Below are 17840 nucleotides of genomic sequence, written 5' to 3' on the forward strand. Positions count from 1 at the left end.
AAACTGTTATGGGAAGATCCTAATTCAATATATTAAATGTGGATTAGAAGTGTGATTGAAGGGCCAGAGCTGTGGCGTAGCAGGTAAAGCTACCACCAGTAGTGTCGGCATCCCATACTGTGGCAGGTTTGAGTCCTGGCTGCTCCATTTCCTACCCAGCTGCCTGCTAATGTACCAAGGAAAGCAGCAGAAGATGGCCCAAGTGCTTGGGCCCTTGCATCACATATGAGACCCGGAAGAAGCTCCTGGCTCCTGGCTTCAGACTGGCACAGCTCCTGGCTTTGGCCAGGCTCAGTCCCAGCTGTTATAGCCATCTGAGGAGTGAACCAGTGGATGGAAGCTCGCTCGCTCGCTCGCTCTCTCTCTCTCCCCCCCTTTCTTTAACTCTGCCTTTCAAATAAATAAATAAATCTTTATAGAAGTATGATTGAATAATGAGCAAAAGAGTATTTCAGCACTTCTTGACTTTCTGGTCACGAATTTGGAACATATTTCAGACATAATCAAGACACAAGAATAAAAAATGAATTCACATTAATATTGTAAATATATTTATTTTCATCTACTTGAAAGGCAGAGGGACAGAGACAGAGTTCTTCTATCTTCTCATTCATTCCCTAAATGCTTCTAATAGCCAGGAACTGGGCCAGGTCAAAACCAGGAACTCAGAACTCCGTCTGGGTCTTCCAGGCAAGTGGCAGGAGTCTAAGCACTTGAACTATCATCTGCTGCCTCCTGGGATACAATAGCAGGAAGCTGGATCAGAAGTGGAGGAGCTGGGACTAGAATAATCATTCTGATATGGGATGCTAGTGTCCTAAGTGGTGGCTTAATTCACTATGCCACATGCCTGCCCCTACTTTAAGATCCTAATTGCACAAAATATGCCTATGATGGGACAGCATTGTAGTGCACTGAGATAAACTGCTACCTACAATGCCCAGCATCTCATATCACAGGAGCCTGATGAAGCTCCAGGCTCCTGGCGTTGGCCTGGCTCACTCCCGGCTGTTGCAGCCAACTGGGAAATGAACCAGTAGATGGAAGCTTACTTGTTCGCGCGCTCTCTCTCTCCCCTTCAAATAAAGTAAACTTTTAAAAAATATGCCTGTGAAAATCACACCAAAATGTCTAATTCCCAAAATTTTAGTAAAGTTGTCATATTATTTTTTTTAAATTTATTTATTTGAGAGGCAGAGCCACAGTGAGGGAAAGACAGAGAGAGAGAGAGAGGTCTTCTGTCCATTGGTTCACTCCCCAGATGGCTGCAATGGCTGGAGTTGAGCAGATCTGAAGCCAGGAGCCAAGAGATTCTTCTGGGTCTACCACATAGGTTCAGGGGCCCAAGCACTTGGGCCATCCTCTGCTGCTTTCCCAGTCCATAAGCACAGAAATGGATCAAAAGAACAGCAACCCAACTCTAACTGGTAACCATATGGGAAGCCAGCACCACAGGCATAAGTTTAACCTACTGTGCCACAACACCGGCCCCAGTCACACAATTTTTAACATTAAAAAAAGTATAATGAGATATTTGGGGTGGGGGAATTGTACTGTCACCACAACAATGTTGGTAGATACATAACTACATAATTAAACCAAAAACCCATAGACTGTATGCCACAAAGCATGAATTTTATTGTATATATATTATTTTTAGAAATAATATGATATAGATGAGCTCAAAATGGAATGTAGACCATAAAATTAAAATTAACTGTATTTTAAATAGCAGAACTGTTCTGAAAGACATGGGGAAAAATAATCTAAGAAATTTTAGATTGAATTTTTAATTGAATGCTGTAAGGCTAAAAACAAACATAACTGCACTGTACTCAGTAAATATCTCACCAGGGTTTACATTAAAAATCCTGAAATTGAGGCTGGCACTGCAGCATAGTGGTTAAAGCTGCCACCTGCAGTGCTGGCATCCTATATGGTACCAGTTCAAGTCCTGGCTGCTCCACTTCCAATCCAGCTCCCTGCTAATGTACCTGCAAAAACAGCAGACGATGGCCCAAGTGCCGAGGCCCCTGAACCCACATGGGAGACCTGGAAGAGGCTCCTGGCTTCTGGCTTCGGCCTGACTCAGCCCTGGCCATTGTAGCCATTTGGACAGTGAACCGGTGGATGGAAGACCTCTCTCTCTCTGCCTCTGCCTCTCTGTAACTCTGCCTTTCAAATAAATAAATCTTTTTTAAAAACCCTGAAATTATGTTTATACTAGGACTGAAAAAATAGCAATATATTTCATAGAACATGCAAGCCTGATTTTTCATTGTCAGAGAAGAGTAATAAAGGACAAAGCTAGAATGAATTCTGTGGTGTTAGAGTAGGATTAGGGTTTTTGGGTTGAAATTTGCTTTTGGAAATATATAGACAGATGGGACAGGCATGGTGGCACAATGGATTAAGTGACCACTTGTGATGCCCGCATCCCATATAGGAGTGCCAGAGTCCCACTGCTCTGCTTTCAATCATGCTTCTTGTTAATATGCATCCTAGAAGGAATGGCTAAAGTACCCTGGGGTCCTGCCATCCACGATGGGAGTTCCAGGCTCCTGGATGTGGTGAGCATTTGGAGAGTAAATTAGTGAATGGAAGATATATCTTCCTCTGTTTTCCTCTTTCTCAAAGTTTTTAAAATAAAAATATACATATACAGAAATATAGATCTTTATGAATTCATGAATATATATACACATATACTGCTGCCCAGGCTCTGGAATCAATGACATCTCAGAAGCCATGAGCACACCTAGATCCCAGATCTTGGTGTCTAAATACCATTCTACAGACAAAAAAAAAAAAACAAAGATCTTTGGAGAAGTAATTTATGCCAGTATTGGGACAAAGAAAACACAAGATAGGCCTGGAGCACCATAAGGTACCAGAAAAAAAGAAAATTATCAAAAAAGGACAGAGTCATGCAAAATGGGTACAGAAAGCAACCAGAAAAAAATTCTAAGTGGCGAAGGCTGGAACAATCTGAGGCATAAAATAAGAAAAGATAATAACCAATAGGAAAATAAGTATCCATGCCCATAGTGATACAAATTAGTGAATGAACGGAATGCAAGGACAGCTCTTCCCTACATGAGAATTCTAATTAACACATGAAGAAAGAAAGAAAAAAAACATTAGAACACCATAACAATTATTATGAAAGCAAGATCCGTCAACGGATGCTAAATTTGGCAACAGCATATTTGCAGAGGGAAAAAAAAGCCAGTACCTTAACATTGGAGAATCACAGCAGACATTATCTTAAACAAGATGGTTAAGATTAATATCATTGTCAGTAAATCATATTATGTATTCTGAATGTGATTAACTGAGAAGGGCACGCTTTTTATGGCAGTCTTAGAAAAAAAAAGAATGCATAATCTTAATCTAATCATGACACATCATGGGACAATCTCAATTTGAGGAATACTACAAAAGAACTGACTAGGACTCTTCAAAAGTGTTAAGGTCATGAAAGCAGGAAAAGATTGAAGAACTGTCACATATTGCAAGAGAGAAGTCAGAATAACCCTAGTGTAATACTAATAATCTTAGATCAGATCCTGGATTAGATCAAGTTAACAGTACTTTTCTAATATTAATTTCTTGCTTTTAATAACTGTACTGTAAAATATTAACATTAAGGGATGCTATGAAGAACTATTCTATAATTTTAACTTTATTTCAACTCAGTTTTTAAGAAATGCCTATGAGTTGATGTTTCCCATAAGATCGTTGAAAACATTCATAAATTGGGGCTGGTGCTGTGGCTCAGTGGGTTAAAGACCTGGCCTGAAGCGTCGGCATCCCATATGGGCCCAGTTCTAGTCCCAGCTGCTCCTCTTCAGATCCAGCTCTCTGCTATGCCCTGAGAAAGCAGTGGGGGATGGCCCGAGTCCTTGGGCCCCTGCACCTGCGTGGGAGACCCGGAAAAACCTCCTGGCTCCTGGCTTCGGATCGGCCCAGCTCCGGCTGTTGTAGCCATCTGGGGAGTGAACCAACGGAAGGAAGACCTCTCTCTCTCTCTCTCTCTCTCTCTCTCTGCCTCTCCTCTCTCTGTGTAACTCTGACTTACAAATAAAGAAAATAAATCTTTAAAAAAAAAAGTAAAAGAAAACATTCCTAAGTCAAAGAACTGCAATCATATTCACAGCACCAATTACGGCGGCGGTAGATGCCAGCAGTGAGCCAGCTGCTTACAACTACTATGAGATGGGCACCCTACTTCTTCATGCTTGCGATGAAGAAAAAGTACTGAGAGGCTAAGTTACTTAAGAGGTTATTTATAAATAAAAAGCTCCATTCCCAAGAAAAAAAAGTCTAAAATCGAGGGCAACCCGGCCCTCTTAACACGAAGGCCCCGCTTGTGTGGCTTGCGGCTGCCTCAGGGACGTCGCTGTGTGTGTGTCTTACTGATGAAGGGGTGCTGCACTTGGGGAGAAAAGTCCAGGTCTTGGGTCCCGCCTTCTGGACTCCCCTCCGAGGCTCCACGCCGCAGGCCAAAGAGCCAGGCGTGGGGCGCTCCCCGGCGGCTCCGACCTCTCCCCGGCCTCCCCTCACTCTGAGCGTGAGCGTCGCGTCATCGCTCGCCGTGTCATCCACTGCCACCCAGCGGACCACACCCCCCCCCCAAGCCCCCTTCAGCAAACGCTGCGGGGGCCAGCTGACGCCCCGGGGCCCGCCGAGCGCCGGCACGGGCGGGGAAGGAGTCGTCAACTTTTCCACCCCACAACGCCGGGAGGCCATCACGCTCGCCCGGTCCGCGGCCTCCCAACAACCCGCTTGGAGAGCTGTTCCAAAAACGAAACTGCAGTGAGGCTCCGCCACTTCTGGCTGCCAGGACGCGAGCCCAGGGCGCTACGGCTTCTGGCCTACTGCCGGGCTTCCCGCCAGGCGCCTCTACCGCGCGCGGAACAGGCAACCCGCCCACCGAGCCTGTCAGGGCCCGACGCCCCTCAGGCGTCCTCCCGCGAGCCCCTTACCTCCCGCCGGGGCGCTCGAGGCCGGTAGGTGTGCACGGCGCAGGCGCGGTGGCGACGGGGCGGGGCGTCACGAGGGGCGAGCCGGGCAGGCTCCACCCCGTTCCCGCCCCTCGAGGCCTCCCGGTGGGCTGTGGCGGGCGCTGGGTGAGTACAAAAACAGGTGTGGTTCTGGACTGTGACACTCTTTCAAAAGCGTTCTGGATTCGCGCTGTGGAGCTGGGACACTGGAGAGACGCACGAGCGCTTTTTAGGTCTCTGTTGGAAGACAGCTCACATTTGTCTTGCCCTCTGCATGTTTGCTCCTTTCCTATTTTCCTGGAATTTTCAGGATGTGCTTTCTTGGCTGTGTGCAGGTGTAGAAACAAAAGCTCAGGAAAGTTGTGCCTTCTCTCCTTCGCCCCCCAAAAGCCCTGTGAGGTGGACTTGGCAAGAGTCCTTCGCTTGATACTGGCCCCAGCGGTTGAAGCTCAAAGTGGGAGGACCTCCGAAACCTGGTGGGGTGCTTAAGGCAAACGTTCTTATGCCAGTTTTATGGATAGTGACTCTGAGGCACAGCAGGGTTTTAAGTGACTCACTCCAGTTCAGCCCGTCTGTGACACAGGAGGAACGCCACCTGCATTTCCTAATTTCCCTTCTCTTCGTTATTCCAGTTAGACCAGCTGCTGCCACTAGCGCAAGCAGGTGCCTGGCTTTGGAGCCCTGTCCAGGGCACAGGCCCTGCTCTCGGGATGGCTACCTTTCTAGACTCAGCCCTTTTTCATGTGTGTCTGCTACTGTTGAGATGACTTGCTAAGAATACCTTCAGGGATGGTGGTTGTCCTCAGCATGTTCAGACCAGAGTTAAGGCAACTCGGTCCTCAGGTTCTTCCAGGAGAGTCGAATTGGACAGAGAAAACTGTGGATTATGGACCATTAGGGGCCCGAAGACCTTGAGAAACTCTTGAAAGGAAGTTTCTAAAATAAAGCACCAAATTTACTAAGCAAGTTGAGTTTTCTTTGGGGGTGTAATGGATGCCCATGTTAGTGTGTTTTACAATACCCTAGGAATGAAGTGTTTATCAAATTTTAATTCTGAGGAGAAAAATTAAGGTATTGGGCAATACCATAGGCAAATGTTTTTTATGCAAGAGTCAGTTAAACAAGATCATTTGAAGTAAGGTCATTTGTTTTAAATTCTTGGAAAAAAAAAAAAAAACTATCTCAAATACAGTAGGGAGATATAGTACTCAAGGATTCTAATTTTGAACCTGGCCTTCCATGTTGTTATATGTGTGTTTGCTATAAATTAGGTGTGACAAGGGAGGAGAATAAAACTTTTTTATCCAACAGGTGGTTAGCTTGACTTATACTCTTTACGTATTTAGACATGTGGCGTGTCTTTTTGTATTCTTGCCCTAGGCTGTAAAGTTGTGATAAGCAGGCCTGCTGCTACTAGCCCATTTTCCTGAGTTCCTAATCTGAACCCAGTATGGCCAAACAAAACAAAACAGTAAGTATATATATTGGAAAGAAAATGAAAAACAAATTGTTTCCAGGGGTTATGACAGCTTTCTTGGAGAATGCATGGGAATGACTTGAAACAAGTTTAGTAAGGTGGTTACAGAGATAGTTTTCCTAAAACAACAATCACCAGTTTTAAAATGTCATGGGAAAAAAGATCATTTTCAAAAAATAACAAAATCAGAGTTGAGTGTTTGCTCTAGTGGTTGAGCTACTGGTCAGGACGCCCACATCCCATAACAGAATGCCTGGGTTCCAAGTCCCTGCTCAGCTCCTGATTCCAACTTCTGGCTAATGCAGACCCAGGAAGACTGTAGATCATGGCTAAGGTAGTTGGGTTCCTGATGCACCCATAAGAGACCTAGACTGAGTTCTTGGCTCCAAGCTTTTGCCTATCCCTGCCCTGGCCATTGCAGGCATTTAGGGAGTAAATCAGCTGATAGCAGCTCTTTGTCTCTCTATTTCTCAAGCAAATAAGTAAAAAGAAAATTCATTCTCTCTTTAAAAAATTATCTCTCACTATCCACTCTGCCTGTCAAAAAACAAACAAAAAAAAATTTAAAAATTAAGTTTGTGTTTATAAGGAATTACAGGACCTATCTGAAGAAGTAATAAGCTGGCTGGCGCCATGGCTCAATAGACCAATCCTCCGCCTGCGGCACCGGCACACCAGGTTCTAGTCCCGGTCAGGGCGCTGGATTCTGTCCAGGTTGCCCCTCTTCCAGGCCAGCTCTCTGCTGTGGTCTGAGAGTGCAGTGGAGAATGGCCCAAGTGCTTGGGCCCTGAGACCAGGAGAAGCACCTGGCTCCTGCCTTCGGATCAGCGCAGTGTGCCAACGGCAAAGGAAGACCTTTCTCTCTGTCTCTCTCTCTCACTGTCCTCTCTGCCTGTCCAAAAAAAAGTAAGAAGCTATGTAGGGGTGGGGTTGAAGGGAGGGAATGCCAAGGGACATGAAGAAATTGAGAGTAATAGACATCTTCATTATCTTGATTGTAGTGCTAGTTCTATTGATGTATATCGAAACTTACCAAAGTGATGCTTTAAATATGTGTATATTTATGTGTATATATGTAAAATGTATGCTTTATTTACATGTGTATATATGTGTTTACTGTATGCCAATTATAACTGAGTAAAGCTGTTTTTTAAAGGGGAGGGGGAGAGAACTGCTTTTTATTGAGTGCATGCTATGTGCTAGCACTGGGCTAGGCATTTTACATATAATATGTCATTTAATCCTGACAGCAGCCCCCAAAGTAGGTCCTATAATCATTCATACTTTGTAGACTAGAAAAATCTAGGCTTAGAGAGAATTTTTCCCAGGGCCCAGGTCTCATATTCTAATTCCAGGAAAGAGACTCATATCTTACCTAACAACCATATCTGTGCTTATACCCATGTGTGTACTTCCACAAAAGACTCAAATATATGGGAAAATAATGCACTTTTTTTTTCTGGAAAGAAAACTCAATTCTCCCCAAATTAATTTTAAAACTTAAACTTAGCAAAATTCCCTTTTGATTTCTATAATAAATGTTTTTTTAAAAATCCCTTATTGGAATTGATTTCCTTTCTCTTTTTCCCAACCACAGAGTGAAGCAATTCACCTTTATCTTTAGAACTCTAAGGTTATCTTCTCTAGGAAGCTTTCTCTACCCTGTCCCTTTCAAGTTAATGCTCCTCTATACACAACTATGCCTTATCCCTGCTTAGCAGGGATAGGGAACCTTTTTTCTGCCAAGGGCCATACAAAATTAGCAACTTACAAATTAGCCTGCCATAGATTTATTGAATTTCAAATCCTGCCTGCAGCTGCCTTGGCAGGACCAGACCAAATGATCTCTAGGGCCTCATATGGCCAGTCGGCCTGATGTTCCTCATCTTGATTGTGTAGTAGTATCTATCATACTGAGGACTTATCATCATCTTGTCTGTTTCCTCACTAGTTCTAAATTTTTTTGAGGAAAGATATATAATTTATTTAGAACTTAGCACAGTTCTTTTTTTTAATTTTTTAAAATTTATTTTTTATTTAGTAAATATAAATTTCCAAAGTACAGTTTATGGATTACAATGGCTTCCCCCCCCCATAATTTCCCTCCCACTCACACCCCTCCCATCTCCTGCTCCCTCGCCCATTCCATTCACATCAAGATTCATTTTCAATTATCTTTATATACAGAAGATCGATTCAGTATATATTAAGTAAAGATTTCATCAGTTTGCACCCACACAGAAACACAAAGTGTAAAATACTGTTTTAGTACTAGTTATAGCATTACTTCACATTGGACAACACATTAAGGACAGAGATCCTACATGGGGAGTAAGTACACAGTGACTCCTGTTGTTGACTTAACAATTTGACACTCTTATTTATGGCTTCAGTAATCTCCCTGGGCTCTAGTCATGAGTTGCCAAGGCTATGGAAGCCTTTTGAGTTCGCTGACTAAGATCTTATTCCGACAGGGTCATAGTCAAAGTGGAAGTTCTCTCCTCCCTTCAGAGAAAGGTACCTCCTTCTTTGATGGCCCCGTTCTTTCCACTGGGATCTCACTTACAGAGAGCTTTCATTTAGGTGTTTTTTTGTTTTTTGTTTTTTGGTTTTTTTTTGTTTTGTTTTTTGCCAGAGTGTCTTGGCTTTCCATTAGCACAGTTCTTGAAACATGCCGGGAAAACAATCTGTTATTCACTACATGAAATAATTTTGAAAACAATTTTTTCTAATATCATGGAGCAAGTATTTGGAGAATGTGAGATCAGGTTCAAATATGGCAGAGTAATATGGACCTAATAGTGTGTCTTGAGAATCCTTTCTTTTTCTAGGAACTGCTTCTCACTTCCAGATCTGAATAATAATGATTATGTATCTCAGACAGCCATTGTTTACGAGCATGAACCCCTGCCCCGACCATAGAGAATTGGTCCAGGGGCAATTCAAACTGAAACAATAAAATACCTCTCCTTGGGAATCTGGATTTGGAAGTGAAATTCTAGCTAATGTCAGTCTAGCTTGCTTCTTGAATGAATAGAGAAGATGCTGCTGGCTGAGCTCTTGACAACTGCCTTAGTTTGGGCTGCTGTAACAGAATACCATGAAGTAGGTAGCTTCAACAACAGAAATTTATTTCTCATAGATCTAGAGTCTGCAAACCTGAGACCAGGGTGCCAGTATGGTGGAGTTCTAATGGGGGCCAGTTTCCAGTTGCACACTGCCGACTCCTCTTTGTATCTCTACTTGGTAGGAAAAAAGGGCTAGAGAGCTCCCTGGTATCTCTTTTCTAAGGGCATTAATCCTACTTATGAGGGCGCCACGCTCATGACCTAATTACTTCCCAAAAGCCCTGCCACCTAAAATCATCACACTGGAGGTTAGGATGTCAGCATATGAGCTGTACTAAAAGCCACGAACATTCAGTCTCCAGCTCTGTTTTTCACTGTGTAGACTGGTCAGTCAGAGAAAGCCATTATGTTCATAAATCCCATTCACAGTTGTGGAGTGCAGAATACAAGTCGGTATGTCCTAGATTATAATTTTTTTTGAGAGAGAGCTAGTTTTTTTAATTTATTTATATGAAGATAACATATTTCATATGTACAGTTTTTTGTTTTTTTTTTTAATTTAAACTTTTATTTAATGAATATAAATTTCCAAAGTACAGCTTATGGGTTACAATGGCTTCCCCCTCCCAAAACTTCCCTCCCACCCACAACCCTCCCCTTTCCCGCTCCCTCTCCCCTTCCAATCCCATCATGATTCATTTTCAATTCTCTTTATATACAGAAGATCAGTTTAGTATATATTAGGTAATGATTTCAACAGTTTGCCGCCATATAGCAACACATAGTGAAAAAAAATACTGACGGAGTACTAGTTATAGCATTAAATAAGAGTGCCAAGACACCATGGAAAAGAAAAAAAAAAGAAGAAGACCTAAATGAAAGATCTCTGTGAGTGAGATCCCAGTGGAAAGAACGGGGCCATCAAAGAAGGAGGTACCTTTCTCTGAAGGGAGGAGAGAACTTCCACTTTGACTATGACCCTATCGGAATAAGATCAAAGTCAGTGAACTCTAAAGGCTTCCATAGCCCTGGCAACTCATGACTAGAGCCTAGGGAGATTACTGACGCCATGAACAGGAGTGTCAAATTGTTAAGTCAGCAACAGGAGTCACTGTGTACTTACATCCCATGTGGGATCTGTCCTTAATGTGTTATCTAATGTGCAATGATGCTATAACTAGTACTGAAACAGTATTTTTACACTTTGTGTTTCTGCGTGGGTACAAACTGATGTGATCTTTACTAATTATATACTGAATCGATCTTCTGTATATAAAGATAATTGGAAATGAAAAAAAAAAAAAACCCTGGTGTTAAATTGGAAATGGCATAGAAAATTAATTAATTTTTTAAAAAAATATTATGTAGGATCTCTGTCTTTAATGTGCTGTACATTGTGATTTAATGCTATAACTAGTACTCCAACAGTATTTTTTTTCACTATGTGTTCCTAGATTATAATTTTTAAGAATATTTTTGTTACATGTTCAAGAAAAATTTAAAAGCCAGAACTACCTTCACTAAGTTCTTTCTCTAGCAATGAATTGTTAAAATATCTCCTGCCATTCTGAATACATTCTATTTCTTTGTGCAGTCTGCTGTTCTAGCCATCTTAACTGAGATGAGGAAAGGTTGAAATGGTGATGGTAGTTTACCTTGGACTGGAATTCACCTGGGGTACTTTCTGGGACATTGACAATGTTCTATATATTGATCGGGTGTGATTGCATTTGTGAAAATTCTTCAAGCTATATGTTTAAAATTTGTGTACTTCATGTAAGTTTATCTCAATAAAAAAGAAAAGGAGCAAACAATTCTTGATTTAAAGCAAACAATAACTTTAGTAATCAAGTAATAGATACTTCCTTAATATTATTTCTCTCTATTACCTCTCTTGGAAATAGTGGTGAAATAGCAGTAGTAACCCCTGCCATTTTTAAAGCTCTTGACCCCTTTGGAAATATAATAAAAATCCATAGAAAAGACAGAGATGCAGAGGCCTGGGAGGGTGATTAGGTGTGCCAAATAAAACAGTTTGGAACAGCTATAATCCAAAAGTTGTACCTTCAAAATTTATATTTATTAAATAAAAGTTTTCTATTAAAAAAACCAGTTTGGTGCACATTTGAATTCCTGGTTCCAGTTGCCTCGTGAGGCTGAGCTGTATCCCTGCACATAGGTCCAGTTATACCCCAAAGTCGTTTTTTTTTTTTAAGATTTATTTATTTATTTGAAAGGCAGAGTTACAGAGAGGCAGAGGCAGAGGCAGTGAGAGAAAGAAGTCTTCCATTAACTGGTTCACTCCCCAAATGGCTGCAATGGCTGGAGCTGGACCAATCCGAAGCCAGGAGCCAGGAGCCTCTTCCAGGTCACCCATGTGGGTTCAGGGGCCCAAGGACCTGGGCCATCCTCCACTGCTTTCCCAGGCCACAGCAGAGATCTGGATCTGAAGTGGAGCAGTCGGGACTCGAACTGGCGCCCATATGGGATGTACGGCAGGCAGTGGCTTTACCCACTATGGCCACAGTGCCAGCCCCTACCCCAAAGTCTTTTAAAAACCATCCCGCCTTTTTCTTTAAATGCTTTAACTAGCTCTGGTGAACATCTCTTATATTCAGTCAAGAGAATCCTAACTAGTGTAGATGGAGAATTCCATTTGTTTCTACTATCTTATGACACATTTAAAACATGTAGGTAATGTACAATGTAATACTTTATCCATTTTAGTATTTTTTTTGTTCTAGTACTAGTGGTTGAACTCTGTAATAAACACACAATTATTCTTAGGTGTTTAAATTTTAACTGAAAAGTGATCCCTGTTAAATATAAGAGTGGGAAAAAGAGAGAGAGGAGATGTACAATTTGGGACATGCTCAATCAGACTTGCCCCAAATAGTGGAGTTAGAAACATGCCAGGGGATTCCAATACAATCCCATCAAGGTGGCATGTACCAATGCCATCTCACTAGTCCAAGTGATCATCTTCAGTTCACAATTGATCACACTGATAGGTCTAAGAGTCAAAGGGATCACACAATCAAGACTAGTATCTGCTAATACTAACTGATAGAACCAAAAAGGGAGAGAATGATCCAACATGGGAAGTGGGAGACACAGCAGACTCATAGAATGGCAGATGTCCTAAATAACACTCTGGCCTCAGAATCAGCCCTTAAGGCATTCGGATCTGGCTCAAGAGCCCATGAGAGTATTGTAGGCATGGAAAGCCAAGACACTCTGGGAAAAAAAAAAAAAAAGAAGAAGACCTAAATGAAAGATCTCTGTGAGTGAGATCCCAGTGGAAAGAACGGGGCCATCAAAGAAAGAGGTACCTTTCTCTGAAGGGAGGAGAGAACTTCCACTTTGACTATGACCCTGTCAGAATAAGATCGAAGTCAGCGAATCCTAAAGGCTTCCATAGCCTTGGCAACTCATGACTAGAGCCTAGGGAGATTACTGATGCCATAAACAAGAGTGTCAAATTGTTAAATCAACAACAGGAGTCACTGTGTACTTTCGTCTCATGTGGGATCTGTCCTTAATGTGTTGTCCAATGTGAAGTAATGCTATAACTAGTACTGAAACAGTATTTTTACACTTTGTGTTTCTGTGTGGGCGCAAACTGATGAAATCTTTACTTAGTATATACTGAATCGACCTTCTGTATATAAGGATAATTGAAAATGAAAAAAAAAAAAACCTGGTGTTAAATTGGAAATTTCATAGAAAATTAATCAATTCTTAAAAAAATATCATGTAGGATCTCTGTCCTTAATGTGCTGTACATTGTGATGTAATGCTATAACTAGTACTCCATCAGTATTTTTCACTTTGTGTTGCTATGTGGGGGCAAACTGTTGAAATCTTTACTTAATATATACTAAACATCTTCTGTATATAAAGAGAATTGAAAATGAAGCTTGATGTGAATGGAAGGGGAGAGGGAGCAGGAAAGGGGAGGGTTGCAGGTGGGAGGGAAGTTATGGCGGGGGGAGGGGGAAGCCATTGTAATCCATAAGCTGTACTTTGGAAATTTATATTCATCAAATAAAAGTTTAAAAAAAAAAACATGTAGGTAATGTGCTCACTGACTTTAGTACTTAAACTACTCCACTATCTGCTTTACTGTCTCCTGGCACCACAGGCATGCACACACACCTCATCAAATAATCTGTGTATTAAGGTGACAGAGATCTCACATCAAACCAAAAGGAGTAAACCCTGCAGGCAAACAGCAACACCAGGATTGTTCATGTATCTCCTATTCACCATGTAGGAATCTGATCATCATTTCCTATGTAGACTAGTTTAAATTGCAAGAGATCTCCTAGAGACTTTTTCCCCTCTATCACAACCCATTTTGTTCTTTAGATTACCTAGTTTAGTTATTCTCAAAATTTAGTATATATAGGAATTATTGCAGGGCCTTTGTTGTGTTGTAGCAGGTTAAGCCTCCGCTTGCAATGCTGGCATCCCATATGGGCATCCCATATGAGTTCCTGCTGCTCCACTTCTGATCCAGCTCCCTGCTAATGCACCTGGAAAAGTAGTGGCCAGGTAATTGGACTCCTGCATTCACATGGGAGACCCAGAAGAAGCTCTGGGATCCTAGCTTTGGGCTGGTCCAGCTTTGGTTGTTGGGGCCATTTGGGGAATGAACTAGCAGATGGAAGAGATCTCTCTCTCTCTCTCTCTCTCTCTCTCTCTCTCTCTCTCTCTCTCTCTCTCTCTGTAACTCTGGCTTACAAATAAACAAGGAGTAGAAGGGCCGGAGCTGTGGCATAATAGGCTAAGCCTTTGCCTATGGTACCAGCATCCCATATGGGCAATAGTTCATGTCCCAGCTGCTCCACTTCTGATCCAGCTCTCTGCTATGGCCTGGGAAAGCTGTAAAAGATGGCCCAAGTGTTCAAGCCCCTGAACCCATGTGGGAGACCTGGAAGAAGCTTCTGGCTCCTGGCTTCAGATCAGCCCAGCTCCGGTCGTTTCAGCCATTTGGGGAGTGAACCAGCCCGTGGAAGACTTTCTCTCTCTCTGTCTCTCTCTGTCTCTCTCTCTCTCTCTCTCTGCCTTTGCCTCTCTGTAACTCTGCCTTTCAAATAAATAAATAAATCTTTAAAAAATATATAGTATCTATAAAGTCATGCTTAATGGATCTTATGACCAGTTTAAAAATTTTTCAAGGGGCCGCGCTGTGGCGTAGTGTGTAAAGCTGCCTTCTATGGTGCTGGCATCCCATATAGGCTCCAGTTCTAGTCCTGGCTGCTCCACTTCCAATCCAGCTCTCTGCTATGGCCTAGGAAATCAGTAGAAGATGGCCCAAGTCCTTGGGCCCCTGTACCCACGTGGGAGTCCCAGAAGAAGCTCCTGGCTCCTGGCTTCAGATCGGTACATCTCTGGCCACTGCGGCTAACTGGGGAGTGAACCAGCGGATGGAAGACCTACCTTTCTCTCTCTCTCTTCTCTCTCTCTCTTCCTCTCTCTCTCTCTCTGCCTCTCCTTCTCTCACTGTGTAACTTGACTTTCAAATAAATAAATCTTTTTTTTAATTATTTTTGACAGGCAGAGTGGACAGTGAGAGAGAAAGGTCTTCCTTTGCCGTTGGTTCACCCTCCAATGGCTGGCGCACTGCGGCCGGCGCACCGTGCTGATCCGATGGCAGGAGCCAGGTACTTCTCCTGGTCTCCCATGGGGTGCAGGGCCCAAGCACTTGGGCCATCCTCCACTGCACTCCCTGGCCACAGCAGAGAGCTGGCCTGGAAGAGGGGCAACCAGGACAGAATCCGGTGCCCCGACCAGGACTAGAACCCGGTGTGCCGGCGCCGCAAGGCGGAGGGTTAGCCTGTTGAGCCACTGCGCCGGCCTAAATAAATCTTTTAAAAAAAATTTTAAGGGTAATTTTTACTGTAATTTTTCACTTGTACTCTTCATCATCCCAACTCACCCTCAAAGATACAACTTTACATTACATTTGCAATTAAAATATAGTGAACATACTTAAAATTATGTTAAATATTCTTTAATCTTTAGCAATTTATAAGGTATCTTGGACTTTGTAGTACCTTGGTTATTATCATGAATATCAATTAGTATATGACAGATATACAGGTATGCTAGTGAATAGAAATTCCACATGGACCTGCTACTGCTTCTAACTTTGTCTCCCATTACTTTCTTTCACACATACGTTGTTCTAACCACAGTAAATTCTCAATATTCTTTAGCCCAGTCCCTTCCCTAGTCCTATCCTGTGCCTTCCGTCTGGGATATTTTTTTTTTTAACTTTTATTTAATGAATATAAATTTCCAGTATACAGCTTATGGATTACAATGGCTTCCCCTTCCCATAATTTCCCTCCCACCCGCAACCCTCCACTCTCCCGCTCCCTCTCCCCTTCCATTCACATTAAGATTCATTTTCAATTCTCTTTATATACAGAAGATCAATTTAGTATACATTAAGTAAAGATTTCAACAGTTTGTACCCACATAGAAACACAAAGTGAAACATACTGTTTGAGTACTAGTTATAGCATTAAATCACAATGTACAGCACATTAAGGACAGAGATCCCACATCAGGAGCAAGCGCACAGTGGCTCCTGTTGTTGACCCAACAAATTGACACTCTAGTTTATGGTACCAGTAACCACCCTAGGCTGTCGTCATGAGTTGCCAAGGCTATGGAAGCCTTCCAAGTTCCCCGACTCTGATCATATTTAGACAAGGTCATAAAAGACAGGGTGAGGATAGTAACCAATGATCCTAAGAGTGGCATTTACCAGGTCTGAACAATTATACAGCATTAAGTGGGGAAGAGGACCATCAGTACACACAGGTTGGGAGTAGAGCCATTGGTGGTAGAGTAGAGGTTATGATTACAAAGGAATGAGGCCCAAGTGCACTAGACAGGGTCTAGAACAAAGGACAGAGTCATTATTAGAGGAGCTAAGAAAGGTGCTAAGCTACAATTAAGTTTTCTGATTGAGAGGCAAATAGAACCTGATAGAAGGGGCTTGATAATAATCTGGTGGGCTTTAGGCCTTGTAAGTTAAGAGGCCCAGACCTATCTATCTCTTCACATTGGGTATATCCTAAGGGAGGTGTGAACCTCCTAGGGCAAGGCACTCTGTTGACTTTCATTACTTGGCTGGCCTGGGAGGAGAGCTGGCCAGGTAAAGGCAGGTGGCATCTCTAACAAGAAATTTACAGTTCTGCCTGCAATGTTGCTGACCCTACTTGACCATACCCTCAGCTGCAGTGGTCACTTTGGAAGTTGGGCTGAGTGAAGGGCTTTTCAGCTTGGAGCCAACAAGATCTGTGGCTCTGACCTGGGCATCCTTCGACTCTAGGGCAGGTCCATTTCCAGTGATCCAACTCTTGGCAGAGCTGCCAGGGCTCTTCACAAGCTGACTTCTGCTGAAGCCCAGACTTACCACATTGAAAGCCACTGCAGTGGACTGGCCTGTTGGGTCTCCTTGAGGGCAGATCACTGTACAGATCAGCCATTAATAGGCCTGCCACCCATTGCTTCTGATGCCTAGCTTTCTTTTCCTCCTGGTTTGTGTTAAAGCAGACCAGAGGATGCAAGTCAAGGGAGTGCCCGTGTCCCATCTCTAATCTTCGGTGGCCTGAACTACAAGTCTATAGTCACAGGCATGTTCTGTAGTAGTTTTTCTAAGGTAGACAATGCCCATGAGGAAAATTATATTCTCACTTTAAAACTTTCTTTCCCTTTGGTCTGAAAGGGAGGTTTTTTTTTTTTCTACTTACTGTATACTTCGCTGATGGTGATGTGAATCTAGCTATGAGATTATTATTTAAGCTCTTATTTTGGCTATGCTATTACAGAAAAATGTTAGCCATCTCTTATAAGGTCTAAAGATTAAATTGTGCATCCTACAGATTCCTTCATAATAGAATTAGTTCCCTACCTTGAAGAGAATAGAGAAATGAAAGAACAAGTTGGGCTTAGAATAGAGAAATGAGGGAGCAAGTCCTAGATCACTTGCTGACAATAGCAATATTACATGAATACTTAGCAAACCGTTTCAACCCTTAGATAAGAACTTAAGAAAACATTTACCAGAAGGTCCAATGCCTTCTATAAATTTTAAGAATCATGTATTTGAAAACACCTCTTAAATATCTAAGATGGTGTAGTTTGTTTAACCAGTAAACTTAAGCACAACCATATAAAATGTTTTTAGTTTCTTTCTACCAACAAGTTTAAAACATATGATACACAGATTCAGGTCCCACAAATTAAAATGTATCTTTGATTGATTTT

At 42.4% G+C, this 17840-nt stretch overlaps 1 protein-coding gene and 1 long non-coding RNA gene across 4 annotated transcripts in view; one reads left to right on the plus strand and one right to left on the minus strand.

Annotated features, from left to right (window-relative positions):
* Nucleotides 1–5029, minus strand: part of STX17 (syntaxin 17) — a 96866-nt gene extending 91837 nt beyond the window's left edge. The window contains exon 1 of the mRNA XM_062207881.1: nt 4989–5029. The gene's annotated coding sequence lies outside the window, so the exon portion shown is untranslated. The remainder of the gene's footprint in view (nt 1–4988) is intronic.
* A 63-nt stretch (nt 5030–5092) lies between these two features.
* The window catches only part of LOC133771221 (uncharacterized), a 120499-nt gene continuing 107751 nt past the window's right edge, over nt 5093–17840 (plus strand). For all 3 annotated transcript variants that reach the window (XR_009867551.1, XR_009867549.1, XR_009867550.1), the window contains exons 1-2: nt 5093–5132; nt 6387–6477. This is a non-coding gene — a long non-coding RNA (uncharacterized LOC133771221). The remainder of the gene's footprint in view (nt 5133–6386; nt 6478–17840) is intronic.

The sequence above is a fragment of the Lepus europaeus genome, chromosome 12 (genome assembly GCF_033115175.1).
Source record: "Lepus europaeus isolate LE1 chromosome 12, mLepTim1.pri, whole genome shotgun sequence".
Lineage (NCBI taxonomy): Eukaryota > Metazoa > Chordata > Mammalia > Lagomorpha > Leporidae > Lepus > Lepus europaeus.